A 14,650-nucleotide genomic window follows, 5' to 3' on the forward strand; every position below is an offset into this window, starting at 1 on the left:
ACTGGGGAACTTCTGGAACTTAATATCATCCCCCTGCTGAAACAAGCTACCTCCACTGTACAGTCCTGGAGGACCCCCTTCCTATCTTGGATGGGGAGAAAAAACCTCTTGAAAAGTATTATCTTACCCAAATTCTTATATTTGTTTCAGATGCTCCCCATTTACATCCCAAAGCACTATCTATCAAAGATAAACTCCTTTTTCATCAACTACATCTGGAACGGCAAATGTCCCCGAATCAATACCAATTCTCTTGCTCTGCCGAAATCAAGGGGAGGAATGGGTGTCCCAGATATCTTCAAATACTACCGAGCAGCGATGCTTACTAGAGTAGTAGATTGGATTAGAAACCCTTCTGAAAAATTTGGATGCCAATTGAAGAACAACTAGCCCCTATCCCCTCAGGACATTGGCCCTTTTGTATAACCACACAAACCTAGACCAATTGCTACTCAACGAAATTACAATCGCTATTCTCAAAATTTGGAGAACAGAATTTCCAAAATTAACGTGGCCTATCTCTCCAATTTTGACGATACAAGACATCGCGGGCCCCATCCCCTTTAAAATACCTAAAGATCCCTCCAGCTCCACAAGTGACTTGCCTAATCCACCTCTACCACTTGACGTTCTTTTTATCGACGGGTCCCTAATGAGTCTCGCTGAATTCCAGACCTCAAGTCCACAAGTAGGGTTGAGCGAAACGGGTCGGCCATTTTCAGAAGTCGCCGACTTTTGGCAAAGTCGGGTTTCATGAAACCCGACCCCTGTGTGGGGTCGGCCATGAGGTCGGCGATCTTCTGAATCTGGTATCGGAATTCCGATTCCGAGTTCCGATATGTTTGCAATATCGGAAATCGGTATCGGAATCCATACCCTCTGACGCGCCCTGGTACTAACCGGCAGCCTTCCTTCCTTAGAATCAGCGCGTGAAGGGCTTTAGATGACGTCGCGGCTTGTGATTGGTCGCGCGACCGCCCATGTGACCGCTCGCGCGACCAATCACAAGCCGCGACGTCACTGAAGGTCCTTCAAGCGCTGATTCTTAGGAAGAAAGGCTGCCGGAAAGAAGCAGGGCGCATCCCAGGGTGAGTATATTCTTATTAGGTATATACCTAATCTAAGGCCCTTCACGCACTGATTCTAAGGAAGGAAGGCTGCCGGTTAGTACCAGGGCGCGTCCGAGAGTGAGTATAGCAATATTTTTTATTTTAATTCTTTATTTTACACTTAAACATGGATCCCAGGGCCTGAAGGAGAGTTTCCTCTCCTTCAGACCCTGGGAACCATTGGAAACCCAATGCAGTGCATTGGGTTTCGTGTTTCGGCCGACCCCGACCCCGACTTTTTTATAGGATCGGCCGATTTCACTCAACCCGACTTCTGAAAAAGTCGGGTTTCGTGAAACCCAACCCGATCCTATAAAAGTAAAAGTCGCTCAACCCTATCCACAACTTAATATTACTTTTCTCCACTACAAAAGAGTGAAAGACTACTGCTATAAGTACAAAAGACAATTAGACCTGCTCCGCCCACTAACTCCCTTCGAACAACTGTGCGCCCATAAAAACCCACCCAAAAAAGTCCTATCAAAAATTTACAACCTTCTGTTGATGGACGGTGCCAATATCAAAAGAGCCTTCATAGGTCTCTGGGAGAGAGATCTCAACATTTCTTTCACAGATGACCAGATTGCCTCTATCTACAACAAATCTCACGGACCCTCACAGTGTGTAAAAATACAAGAAAATTCATACAAGGTAATATCTAGGTGGTATCGCACTCCAATCCAACTTCATCATTGGCACCCCTCCACTCCCGATTTGTGCTGGAGATGCTGTTCAGACTCAGGCTCCTATTTGCACATCTGGTGGTATTGCTCAAAAATTGCCCCCTTTTGGCAAATGGTCTCGAACATAATCTCCAAGGTGTTAGGTCAAAACACTCTCTTACTTCCCCAATCTACCCTACTTAACCAACCCCTATGGCCCGAGAACTCTCCGGCTTTGAAACTAGCAAGCTACATAATGGCAGCCGGAAAATACCTAATCCACACTTTCTGGAAATCTACTCTCACCCCTACCAAAAAACAGGTACTAGATAAAATTGACCTTTTATACCATACTGCTGAGTTTGTTGCCAATACGCAAGAATCTCTCACCTCGTTTAGACGTACATGGGAACCGTGGATTATTTTCCGCTCCAGCCCTGACTTCCTATCAACAATATCGGATGATACCTGAATCCACCTCAGCCCACCAAAACCTATATACTGAGCTTCCCCCTCATCCTCGACTCCATCTCCTAAGATCTTCTCTACCATCGGTTCGTTTCCTCCCCTCCCCCTCCTTCCTCCAAATACTCCCTTCAGTCTCCCCTCCCTCCCTTTTCTTACCTCTCCGCCACCCCCCTTTCCACTAACCCTCTCAATTTTTCTATTCCTACCCTAAAATTCTACTCGTGTTTCCATTGTCTTCTCTAATCACCATTTCTAGCTCCTTTTTTGTGCCTATGTCGAAGTCCGATCCTGGAACCTCATCCAGTTTTTCAAATTTAATGTATCCTTATAATTTGTTGGACTCTTGTTATTGTCCCTTTGGATGCTTAATGTTGTTTGAAATTCCTCTGTTTCTTTTTCATTTCCTGTTCAATTGTGATTCTTTTTCTTCAATAAAAAGAAAGTTGAAAGAAAGACAGGAGTAGGGGGACCTTGCATGCAATGCAGAATTTTAATCCATGACGTCATAGTTTGTTGCTAACGGTAAAGTTTGCGATTTTGGTCCCAGCTCTCTTCAGGTCATTGACCAGGTCTTCCCATGTAGTCTTGGTCTGATTCATGACCTTTCTCAGAATCACCCTTACCCGACAAGGCAAGATTTTGGATGGAGCCCAGACCGAGGAAGATTGACAGTCATCTTGTGTTTCTTCCAGTAACGCTCACGCTTGGACATTTAGTGCTATTGGGGATCCTGGGCTCACTGTGCCATGGACCAGACACCAGAGGGGTGTAACTAAGCAGCTATCTAGTTGTCTGTTGGGGCCTATAGTGGTGAGGTCAAGCTTGTGTAGCAGGTAGCTGCCAGGTACCTCTCCAGACCAGCGTCCGACAGTAGTAGATGAGCCCCAAAGGGACAGGAAGCCGTAATGACAGATGCTGGCAGGAACATCAGGGATACTGGCTGGAACATCAGGTGCAAGCGAGTTCAATAGGTTTACTGACTGGTACGAATGATAGGTAAACAGGTACTGGCAGACACAGCTGGTATGCAGACAGGCAGGTGCTGGTGGGCACAGTCAATATACATACAGGCAGGTGCAATAGGTATATTGACTGGCACGAACAATAGGCGGACAGGTACTGGTAGACACAGCTGTTATGCAGACAAGCAGGTGCTGGTGAGCACAGTCGATATACATACAGGCAGGTGCTGTTGAGCACTGCTGGCACACAGGCACAGGTAGGATCCAGCTCAGACTGGACAAACAGGAACAGCTTCAGGAAGAACTGGGTCACTGGTAGGTACAACTGGAATACAGGAACAGGTAGGACCCAGTTCAGACTTAACGGACAGGAACAGCTTTAGGAGCAACTGGGTCACTGGCAGGTACGACCGGAATGCAGGAACAGGTGGGACCCAGTTCAGCCTGGACAGAAAAGGTGCGGACAGGAAGGGAACAGCAGATGTGAAAAAGCAGCAAACTGCAAATGCGGAAAAACAAGAAACCACAGATACGGAAAAGCAGGACTCCGCAGATACGGACAAGCAGGAAACCATGGATGTGGACAAGCAGGATACCGCAGATGTAGGCAAGTAGGAAACCGCAGCTGTGGGAAATCAGTAAACCACATATGCGGTCAAGCAGGAAACCACAGATGCGGACAATTATGGTTCCCATAGGGGAGATAGAACTCAGTTCACATGAAACAGTGTTAGGTTAGCACAGAATAATTACAAGGACAAATACATACAGGACAGACTGGACCAGGTTGATGCAACACCAATATAAAGACAGGTACACACAGGACAGACAGGGCCAAGATCACACTGTGTACTTACAATGAAGTAGCAAGTGTACACACTAATCACTAATGTTACACAGCAACAACAGATTAGAGATAGGGACTGATTCAGGCTCAGCTGGCTTAGGAAAGGTACAGGTTTCAACAGCAGGTTTAAGGAAAGGTACAGAGTCAGACACAAAAGGTTTAGGGAGATATCCAGACTTAGATACAAACAGTTTCAGGGATAGGTGCTGATACAGATAAGAACAGACACAGGTCCATGTTGGGGGTAAAGGCCTGGGCACACAGACCCACAGACACAGAAGTCAAGATCAGATACTGGTACAGGTTTCACGGTAAAGGCCTGGGCATATAGACCCAGGGAAACAGTTTCAGGCCACATCAGAAACAGGACAGGGCCTGGCAACTCATTAGTTTCACACAGACTGAAAGAGTATTGCTCAGGCACCTCCCAACAGGTGGAGGTGACTTAAGTACCAAGTGCGTTCCAGTAATAGGCTGGGGACAGATTAGGAATGTGCGCACTGTTTCTTTAAGAATCAGGAAGTGCACATGCAGGTGCCTTATGCATCCAGCCAAAAAACATGCACAGCAAGCAGAGGACTAGGAGCTCACTGCACACAGCAAGCAGAGGACACGGAGCTTACTGTACAGTCTGAGGTGTTGAGTATGTCAGTGTCACTGCATGATGGGGGATGGGAAGCCATGCAGGGATGCAGGCAGTGGTCTTACACTTCCATTTTCGAATACTTCTGCCAACAGTTGTTGCCTTCTCATCAAGCTTCTTGCCTAATGTCCTGTAGCCCATTTACAGCCTTGTGCAGGTCTACATTTTGTCTATGGTGTTCTTATTATTTGATCTTGTCTATGGTGGAGAGGTTGGAGTGTGATTGATTGAGTGTGTGGACAGGTGTCTTTTATACATGTAATGAGTTCAAACAAGTGAAATTAATATAGGTAATGAGTGCAGAGTAGGAGGACATGTTACAGAAAAACTAACAGGCCTGTGAGGCCAGAATTCTTGCTGGTTTGTAGGTGATCAAATACTTATTTTATGCAATAAAATGTAGTTTAATTATTTAAAAGTCATACAATGTGGTTTGCTGTTTTATATTTTTAGATTCTCTCTCACACAGTTGAAGTGTATCTGCGATAAAAATTATAGACTTCTCCATTCTATGAAGGTGTAAAAATTTGAAAAATTGGCAGTGTATCAAATACTTATTTCCCCACTGTATGTATAACATTAGGCTGAGAAAAAGGAATACATTTTCATATGGGTAACAGGAGAAGGTGGACCATACAATTTGTTGTGCAAATTCTCCTAAGTCCACTGATACCCTATATGTGGTATAAAAATACTGTTTGGGCACATGGCAGTGCTTAGAAGGGAAGGAGCTCCATTTGATTTTTTGAAAGCAAAATTGGCTGGAATTGATAGCGCACACATGTTGTGTTTGCAGAGCCCCTAATGTGCCTAAACAGAGGAAATCCACAACAGGTGACCCCATTTTGGAAACTACACCACTCAAAGAACTTATCTAGAAGTGTGGTAAGCACCTTAAACTCACTAGTGCTTCACAGAATTTTATAATGTTGAGCCCTGAAAATGAAAAAAACACATTTTTCCCTCAAATATTTTACTTTTACCCTAAATATTTCATTTTCTCAAGGGTAACAAGAAGAAATGGACAATATAATTTGTTGCACTATTGTGCAATTACTCCTGAGTATACCTATACACTATATGTAATATTAGTAACCGAATTAGAAGTATTTCTGCATTCTCTGGAATTATGACACAAGTACTAATAGACGAAATTGTAGGCTTATTGCCATGTTTCAGAGTCCAGTGTCTCCTTCCTCAGAACAACCATGAGGGAGGAGTTGGTGGACTCAGAAACGCGTCAATAAACCTGCAATTTGTTCTATTGTTCCTTGTGTCATAACTTCGGAAAGCACAGAAACACTTCCAATCTGGCTACCTCTATTTTATACTCTATGGAAGCTTCAGCACCTGGTTCTTAAGCTCTTTAACTGTTGTGTGTCACAAAACCTTACAAAGTGGCCGGTTTTACCGTTATTCATCAAATTTTTAACCTGGATAAGACTCAATTGCACTCTTGCACCTCTTTAGGGCAGTCTCACACGTCCAGATAATTCAGGTACCGGAATTATCTGTGTCCGTGTGCCGGGGTGGAGCCACATATTCATTACTGTAAATGAGCGGCCCCACATGACCGCTCATACAGTACAAGGTGCGGCCAGGACAGGAAGCAGCAAGGTGAGTATTTTAATCACAGCGGGGGGGGGGGGGGGCGGCGCACAGGGGGTGGGAGGGTGGATTGGGACCTGGATCTGGATTTTACACACTATTATTCATATCTTCTCTACAGCAAACGCTGCTGCAGGGAAGATATGAATGGCGGATTCAGCACCAGTGGGGGGACAGCGCTTAATGTAGCGCTGTCTCCTGCGCGGCACACGGACTGCACGCGGACAACGTCCGTGTGCGGTACGTGTTTTACACGGACCCATTGACTTTAATGGGTCCGTGTAATCCATGTGCTCCCACAAACACTGACATGTCTCCGTGTTTGGCACACGGAGACACGGTCCGCAAAAAATCAATGACATCTGCACAGATGCATTGATTTTAATGTGTGTACGTGTGTCAGTGGCTCCGGTACATGAGGAAACTGTCACCTCACTTACCGGAGCCACTGACGTGTGAAACTGGCCTTACAGAGACCTCATATGTAGTGAAAAACTACAGTTTAGGCACACAACAGGGCTTGGAAAGGAAGGACCTGGGGATTGTCATGACAACCTTGAGTTGCTATGGCAATGACTGGGCCCTCGCAATGCCATCGAGGGGGTGCCAATTGCATGAGAGAGGGAGCCCCCTGTTAGGTTTGGTGGATTGCACTGAATAAAAATAAATAGAGAAGTGCAATCGCAACCCGGAGTCCACCGTGCAGAGATGTATAACTGCTGCTAGAGAACAATAGTGGAACTAAGCAGCGAGCCATCGCCAAAAACACACTGTGTTAAACGCCACCTTGTGTGAACAGGACTCAGAGTACCAAGCTCAGTTACTGCACAGAGTGGCACTGTGAGAACTAATAGCGTACTAAACACTATTAAACGTCACAGGGGAAGTAACACAAAGGTAGCAGCCGCTCTGCCAGTAAATTGTGCTAACCATGCATGGGAAAAGAAGGGATGTAACAGACATTAACTCAAATGGTGCTAGGTGCAAGATCCTGTTGCTTTCTCAGACAAGTGTAGCCTGAGGGTTGGACTTGCTTTGTAACTCAACTGGGCTAACCGCACACATGAAGGAAACAGATACTAAGCCATGAAGTAATTACCAAGTCTTAACCCTACCTGCCCACATAGTACTCTCTGCGTATAGAGCGACACACTGGAACATGCAACCAGAGTAGTAGAGTATCCACTCACATACACTATACATTAGTGATACTAGGGTGCCCACATGTGCCGCTGGAGGTCTTTTATACTCAAGGCTCCACCCCAAACACTCATGCCACCTCACCGATGCAACAGCCGTCTGATCACCAATAAGCAGACGCCACATCACATACATGCTCAGTAGAGAGATCTCTGGACTTAGACTGCCAAGCATCAGGCTGCACCTGCGTATCGCTGGTTACCATAGGCTTGACTGGAAAGCCAACAGAAACCAAACAAATACCATGAGCCTGAGCAAGACTCTGAGACCGACGTCTGTGCTGAGCAGCACTTGCAGCGGCCTGGCCAGAATGGGAGACCACAGCACCAGGCAATGCTTGGGATCTATCCCACACAGTGGGAGAATCCCAATGCCTAACACCCCCTCCCTTTCCCAGCTTTCTAAATGCTGTCAGTGATATCGATAGCAGCATTTAGGAAGTTACATGGGCCAGGGTGTTGTGGGCACCTCTCCTGGCTGTGTGTTCTGGAGCACAGCTATAACCTACGCCAAGCTCCTGGCAGCGATCATGTGGGCACAGCTTCTTTGCTTGCATGATTGCCATGACACAAATTTACATCATTTTGCAGGAACCCCTTCCAAACCATGATGTAAACTTACATCAAGTGTCGTGTAGGGGTAAACTGTCTCTGAAAAGTTAAAAAAAATGGTTAGAAGTCATATAAAAAGATGTAGCAGTCTTGAAATTGCTAAGATATTGGGATGTGATTGCAGAACCATCAAATATTTTGTTGCAAATAGTCAAGAGGATCACAAAAAAGTATTGAAAAAAAAGACTCAGATTAACTGCCAAAAATTTGAAAAGAATCAATCCTGAAGAGACCAGGAAGCCATTATCCTCCAGTACTGTCATATTCCTGAACTGCAACCTCCCTGGAGTGCCCAGAAGTACAAGATGCTCAGTGCTCAGAGACATGGCCTAGGAAAGGAAGGCAGAAACTGACCACCACTGAGCAAGACACAGAAGCTGTCAGGACTGGGGCAAGTGAGTCACCTGCCAGTGCCGTGGTGTCCTCAGTATCGGGTACCCACAGGGGGATGTCACGGTGGCGGCGACCCAGTCCGTGGCCCTGGACGCCCATGTAAAAGGTTAAATGTAGATTTAGCTTGGGGATGCATTCGTGCAGGGGTGCATTCGTGCACTGTTATTCGTGTATTTTTTATTCAAAGTACTTTTTTTTCTAAGTACTCGGCAGTTATAACATGGCAGAATATAATCAAGCATCTCTTCTCTCTTCATACAGGTAAACATATCATTCATTCTCTGAGCTGAAATATCCTGCATGTCTATTGCTCCAGTCCCTGACAGCAAGCAGCTTGGATGGTAAACATATCATTCATTCTCTGAGCTGAAATATCCTGCATGTCTATTGCTCCAGTCCCTGACAGCAAGCAGCTTGGATGGTATCTGAGTCATTCTATCTTCGGCATTGAATCCTGCATGTATCTATATATGTTAGTCATCCTATTATGCCTTTGTTTGTGTTTATAGATATTTAACTCACTTTTGCATGTCCTTACTCAGAGAGATCACATAACTGTTTCAAAGTGGTTTATGATCCATGTAGACCTGGACATTTGTTTATCTGATCACTACATTTATTGTGTCCTGTTGTCTCAACTGAGTTAGATTGATTGCTAACGAGCTTTAACCCAAAAAAAAAAAAAAAAAGAGAGATCTAAGGGCTAGCCTTCTATAAATGTAGATTTAGCTTGGGGATGCATTCGTGCAGGGGTGCATTCGTGCACTGTTATTCGTGTATTTTTTATTCAAAGTACTTTTTTTTCTAAGTACTCGGCAGTTATAACATGGCAGAATATAATCAAGCATCTCTTCTCTCTTCATACAGGTAAACATATCATTCATTCTCTGAGCTGAAATATCCTGCATGTCTATTGCTCCAGTCCCTGACAGCAAGCAGCTTGGATGGTATCTGAGTCATTCTATCTTCGGCATTGAATCCTGCATGTATCTATATATGTTAGTCATCCTATTATGCCTTTGTTTGTGTTTATAGATATTTAACTCACTTTTGCATGTCCTTACTCAGAGAGATCACATAACTGTTTCAAAGTGGTTTATGATCCATGTAGACCTGGACATTTGTTTATCTGATCACTACATTTATTGTGTCCTGTTGTCTCAACTGAGTTAGATTGATTGCTAACGAGCTTTAACCCAAAAAAAAAAAAAGAGAGATCTAAGGGCTAGCCTTCTATAAATGTAGATTTAGCTTGGGGATGCATTCGTGCAGGGGTGCATTCGTGCACTGTTATTCGTGTATTTTTTATTCAAAGTACTTTTTTTTCTAAGTACTCGGCAGTTATAACATGGCAGAATATAATCAAGCATCTCTTCTCTCTTCATACAGGTAAACATATAATTCATTCTCTGAGCTGAAATATCCTGCATGTCTATTGCTCCAGTCCCTGACAGCAAGCAGCTTGGATGGTATCTGAGTCATTCTATCTTCGGCATTGAATCCTGCATGTATCTATATATGTTAGTCATCCTATTATGCCTTTGTTTGTGTTTATAGATATTTAACTCACTTTTGCATGTCCTTACTCAGAGAGATCACATAACTGTTTCAAAGTGGTTTATGATCCATGTAGACCTGGACATTTGTTTATCTGATCACTACATTTATTGTGTCCTGTTGTCTCAACTGAGTTAGATTGATTGCTAACGAGCTTTAACCCAAAAAAAAAAAAAAAAAAAAAAAAAAAAGAGAGATCTAAGGGCTAGCCTTCTATAAATGTAGATTTAGCTTGGGGATGCATTCGTGCAGGGGTGCATTCGTGCACTGTTATTCGTGTATTTTTTATTCAAAGTACTTTTTTTTCTAAGTACTCGGCAGTTATAACATGGCAGAATATAATCAAGCATCTCTTCTCTCTTCATACAGGTAAACATATCATTCATTCTCTGAGCTGAAATATCCTGCATGTCTATTGCTCCAGTCCGTGACAGCAAGCAGCTTGGATGGTATCTGAGTCATTCTATCTTCGGCATTGAATCCTGCATGTATCTATATATGTTAGTCATCCTATTATGCCTTTGTTTGTGTTTATAGATATTTAACTCACTTTTGCATGTCCTTACTCAGAGAGATCACATAACTGTTTCAAAGTGGTTTATGATCCATGTAGACCTGGACATTTGTTTATCTGATCACTACATTTATTGTGTCCTGTTGTCTCAACTGAGTTAGATTGATTGCTAACGAGCTTTAACCCAAAAAAAAAAAAAAAAAAAAAGAGAGATCTAAGGGCTAGCCTTCTATAAATGTAGATTTAGCTTGGGGATGCATTCGTGCAGGGGTGCATTCGTGCACTGTTATTCGTGTATTTTTTATTCAAAGTACTTTTTTTTCTAAGTACTCGGCAGTTATAACATGGCAGAATATAATCAAGCATCTCTTCTCTCTTCATACAGGTAAACATATCATTCATTCTCTGAGCTGAAATATCCTGCATGTCTATTGCTCCAGTCCCTGACAGCAAGCAGCTTGGATGGTATCTGAGTCATTCTATCTTCGGCATTGAATCCTGCATGTATCTATATATGTTAGTCATCCTATTATGCCTTTGTTTGTGTTTATAGATATTTAACTCACTTTTGCATGTCCTTACTCAGAGAGATCACATAACTGTTTCAAAGTGGTTTATGATCCATGTAGACCTGGACATTTGTTTATCTGATCACTACATTTATTGTGTCCTGTTGTCTCAACTGAGTTAGATTGATTGCTAACGAGCTTTAACCCAAAAAAAAAAAAAAGAGAGATCTAAGGGCTAGCCTTCTATAAATGTAGATTTAGCTTGGGGATGCATTCGTGCAGGGGTGCATTCGTGCACTGTTATTCGTGTATTTTTTATTCAAAGTACTTTTTTTTCTAAGTACTCGGCAGTTATAACATGGCAGAATATAATCAAGCATCTCTTCTCTCTTCATACAGGTAAACATATCATTCATTCTCTGAGCTGAAATATCCTGCATGTCTATTGCTCCAGTCCCTGACAGCAAGCAGCTTGGATGGTATCTGAGTCATTCTATCTTCGGCATTGAATCCTGCATGTATCTATATATGTTAGTCATCCTATTATGGCTTTGTTTGTGTTTATAGATATTTAACTCACTTTTGCATGTCCTTACTCAGAGAGATCGCATAACTGTTTCAAAGTGGTTTATGATCCATGTAGACCTGGACATTTGTTTATCTGATCACTACATTTATTGTGTCCTGTTGTCTCAACTGAGTTAGATTGATTGCTAACGAGCTTTAACCCAAAAAAAAAAAAAGAGAGATCTAAGGGCTAGCCTTCTATAAATGTAGATTTAGCTTGGGGATGCATTCGTGCAGGGGTGCATTCGTGCACTTTTATTCGTGTATTTTTTATTCAAAGTCCTTTTTTTTCTAAGTACTCGGCAGTTATGACATGGCAGAATATAATCAAGCATCTCTTCTCTCTTCATACAGGTAAACATATCATTCATTCTCTGAGCTGAAATATCCTGCATGTCTATTGCTCCAGTCCCTGACAGCAAGCAGCTTGGATGGTATCTGAGTCATTCTATCTTCGGCATTGAATCCTGCATGTATCTATATATGTTAGTCATCCTATTATGCCTTTGTTTGTGTTTATAGATATTTAACTCACTTTTGCATGTCCTTACTCAGAGAGATCACATAACAGTTTCAAAGTGGTTTATGATCCATGTAGACCTGGACATTTGTTTATCTGATCACTACATTTATTGTGTCCTGTTGTCTCAACTGAGTTAGATTGATTGCTAACGAGCTTTAAGCCAAAAAAAAAAAAAAAAAAAAAAAGAGATCTAAGGGCTAGCCTTCTATAAATGTAGATTTAGCTTGGGGATGCATTCGTGCAGGGGTGCATTCGTGCACTGTTATTCGTGTATTTTTTATTCAAAGTACTTTTTTTTCTAAGTACTCGGCAGTTATAACATGGCAGAATATAATCAAGCATCTCTTCTCTCTTCATACAGGTAAACATATCATTCATTCTCTGAGCTGAAATATCCTGCATGTCTATTGCTCCAGTCCCTGACAGCAAGCAGCTTGGATGGTATCTGAGTCATTCTATCTTCGGCATTGAATCCTGCATGTATCTATATATGTTAGTCATCCTATTATGCCTTTGTTTGTGTTTATAGATATTTAACTCACTTTTGCATGTCCTTACTCAGAGAGATCACATAACAGTTTCAAAGTGGTTTATGATCCATGTAGACCTGGACATTTGTTTATCTGATCACTACATTTATTGTGTCCTGTTGTCTCAACTGAGTTAGATTGATTGCTAACGAGTTTTAAGCCAAAAAAAAAAAAAAAAAAAAAAGAGAGATCTAAGGGCTAGCCTTCTATAAATGTAGATTTAGCTTGGGGATGCATTCGTGCAGGGGTGCATTCGTGCACTGTTATTCGTGTATTTTTTATTCAAAGTACTTTTTTTTCTAAGTACTCGGCAGTTATAACATGGCAGAATATAATCAAGCATCTCTTCTCTCTTCATACAGGTAAACATATCATTCATTCTCTGAGCTGAAATATCCTGCATGTCTATTGCTCCAGTCCCTGACAGCAAGCAGCTTGGATGGTATCTGAGTCATTCTATCTTCGGCATTGAATCCTGCATGTATCTATATATGTTAGTCATCCTATTATGCCTTTGTTTGTGTTTATAGATATTTAACTCACTTTTGCATGTCCTTACTCAGAGAGATCACATAACTGTTTCAAAGTGGTTTATGATCCATGTAGACCTGGACATTTGTTTATCTGATCACTACATTTATTGTGTCCTGTTGTCTCAACTGAGTTAGATTGATTGCTAACGAGCTTTAACCCAAAAAAAAAAAAAAAAAAAAAAAAAAAAAAGAGAGATCTAAGGGCTAGCCTTCTATAAATGTAGATTTAGCTTGGGGATGCATTCGTGCAGGGGTGCATTCGTGCACTGTTATTCGTGTATTTTTTATTCAAAGTACTTTTTTTTCTAAGTACTCGGCAGTTATAACATGGCAGAATATAATCAAGCATCTCTTCTCTCTTCATACAGGTAAACATATCATTCATTCTCTGAGCTGAAATATCCTGCATGTCTATTGCTCCAGTCCCTGACAGCAAGCAGCTTGGATGGTATCTGAGTCATTCTATCTTCGGCATTGAATCCTGCATGTATCTATATATGTTAGTCATCCTATTATGCCTTTGTTTGTGTTTATAGATATTTAACTCACTTTTGCATGTCCTTACTCAGAGAGATCACATAACTGTTTCAAAGTGGTTTATGATCCATGTAGACCTGGACATTTGTTTATCTGATCACTACATTTATTGTGTCCTGTTGTCTCAACTGAGTTAGATTGATTGCTAACGTGCTTTAACCCAAAAAAAAAAAAAAAAAAGAGAGATCTAAGGGCTAGCCTTCTATAAATGTAGATTTAGCTTGGGGATGCATTCGTGCAGGGGTGCATTCGTGCACTGTTATTCGTGTATTTTTTATTCAAAGTACTTTTTTTTCTAAGTACTCGGCAGTTATAACATGGCAGTTAGACAGGGCAGGAGACAGGTAAGACAATCTAAATCTAATCCATATTCACTTGAAACAGCACAAATACTCACCATATTTATTTGTATAATCTATATTCTGGCTGCTGCATTCACTCACATTCACCGCCCTCGCATTAACTCTCTACACTCCATCCATATCGGCCCCTCTGTCCTTGCCTCTCCTATGTATAGCACTCATGCTCTATTCACATTGCTTAACAGCACAGATCCATTCAGTCCCACCATCCAACACAAGAGACGCTCTCACAAATCACTTAACCATCTGCTCACTCTTTCGATCCTCCTTCTCCTAGTCGCTGGAGACATATCTCCAAACCCCAAAGCCAGTCAAACCTCCCAATTGCTACACCCAGAAACCCCTCTAACCTTATTAATATTCCCTGCATGCCTGCTGTCTCTTTCAATTGCGCCCTTTGGAATTCTCGCTCTGTGTGTAATAAACTCTCCTTCATTCATGACTTCTTCCTTTCTAATTATCTTAATCTCCTGGCTCTTACTGAAACCTGGATCCAGCAGTCAGACACCACTGCT

Source organism: Ranitomeya imitator, chromosome 3, assembly GCF_032444005.1.
Source record: "Ranitomeya imitator isolate aRanImi1 chromosome 3, aRanImi1.pri, whole genome shotgun sequence".
Lineage (NCBI taxonomy): Eukaryota > Metazoa > Chordata > Amphibia > Anura > Dendrobatidae > Ranitomeya > Ranitomeya imitator.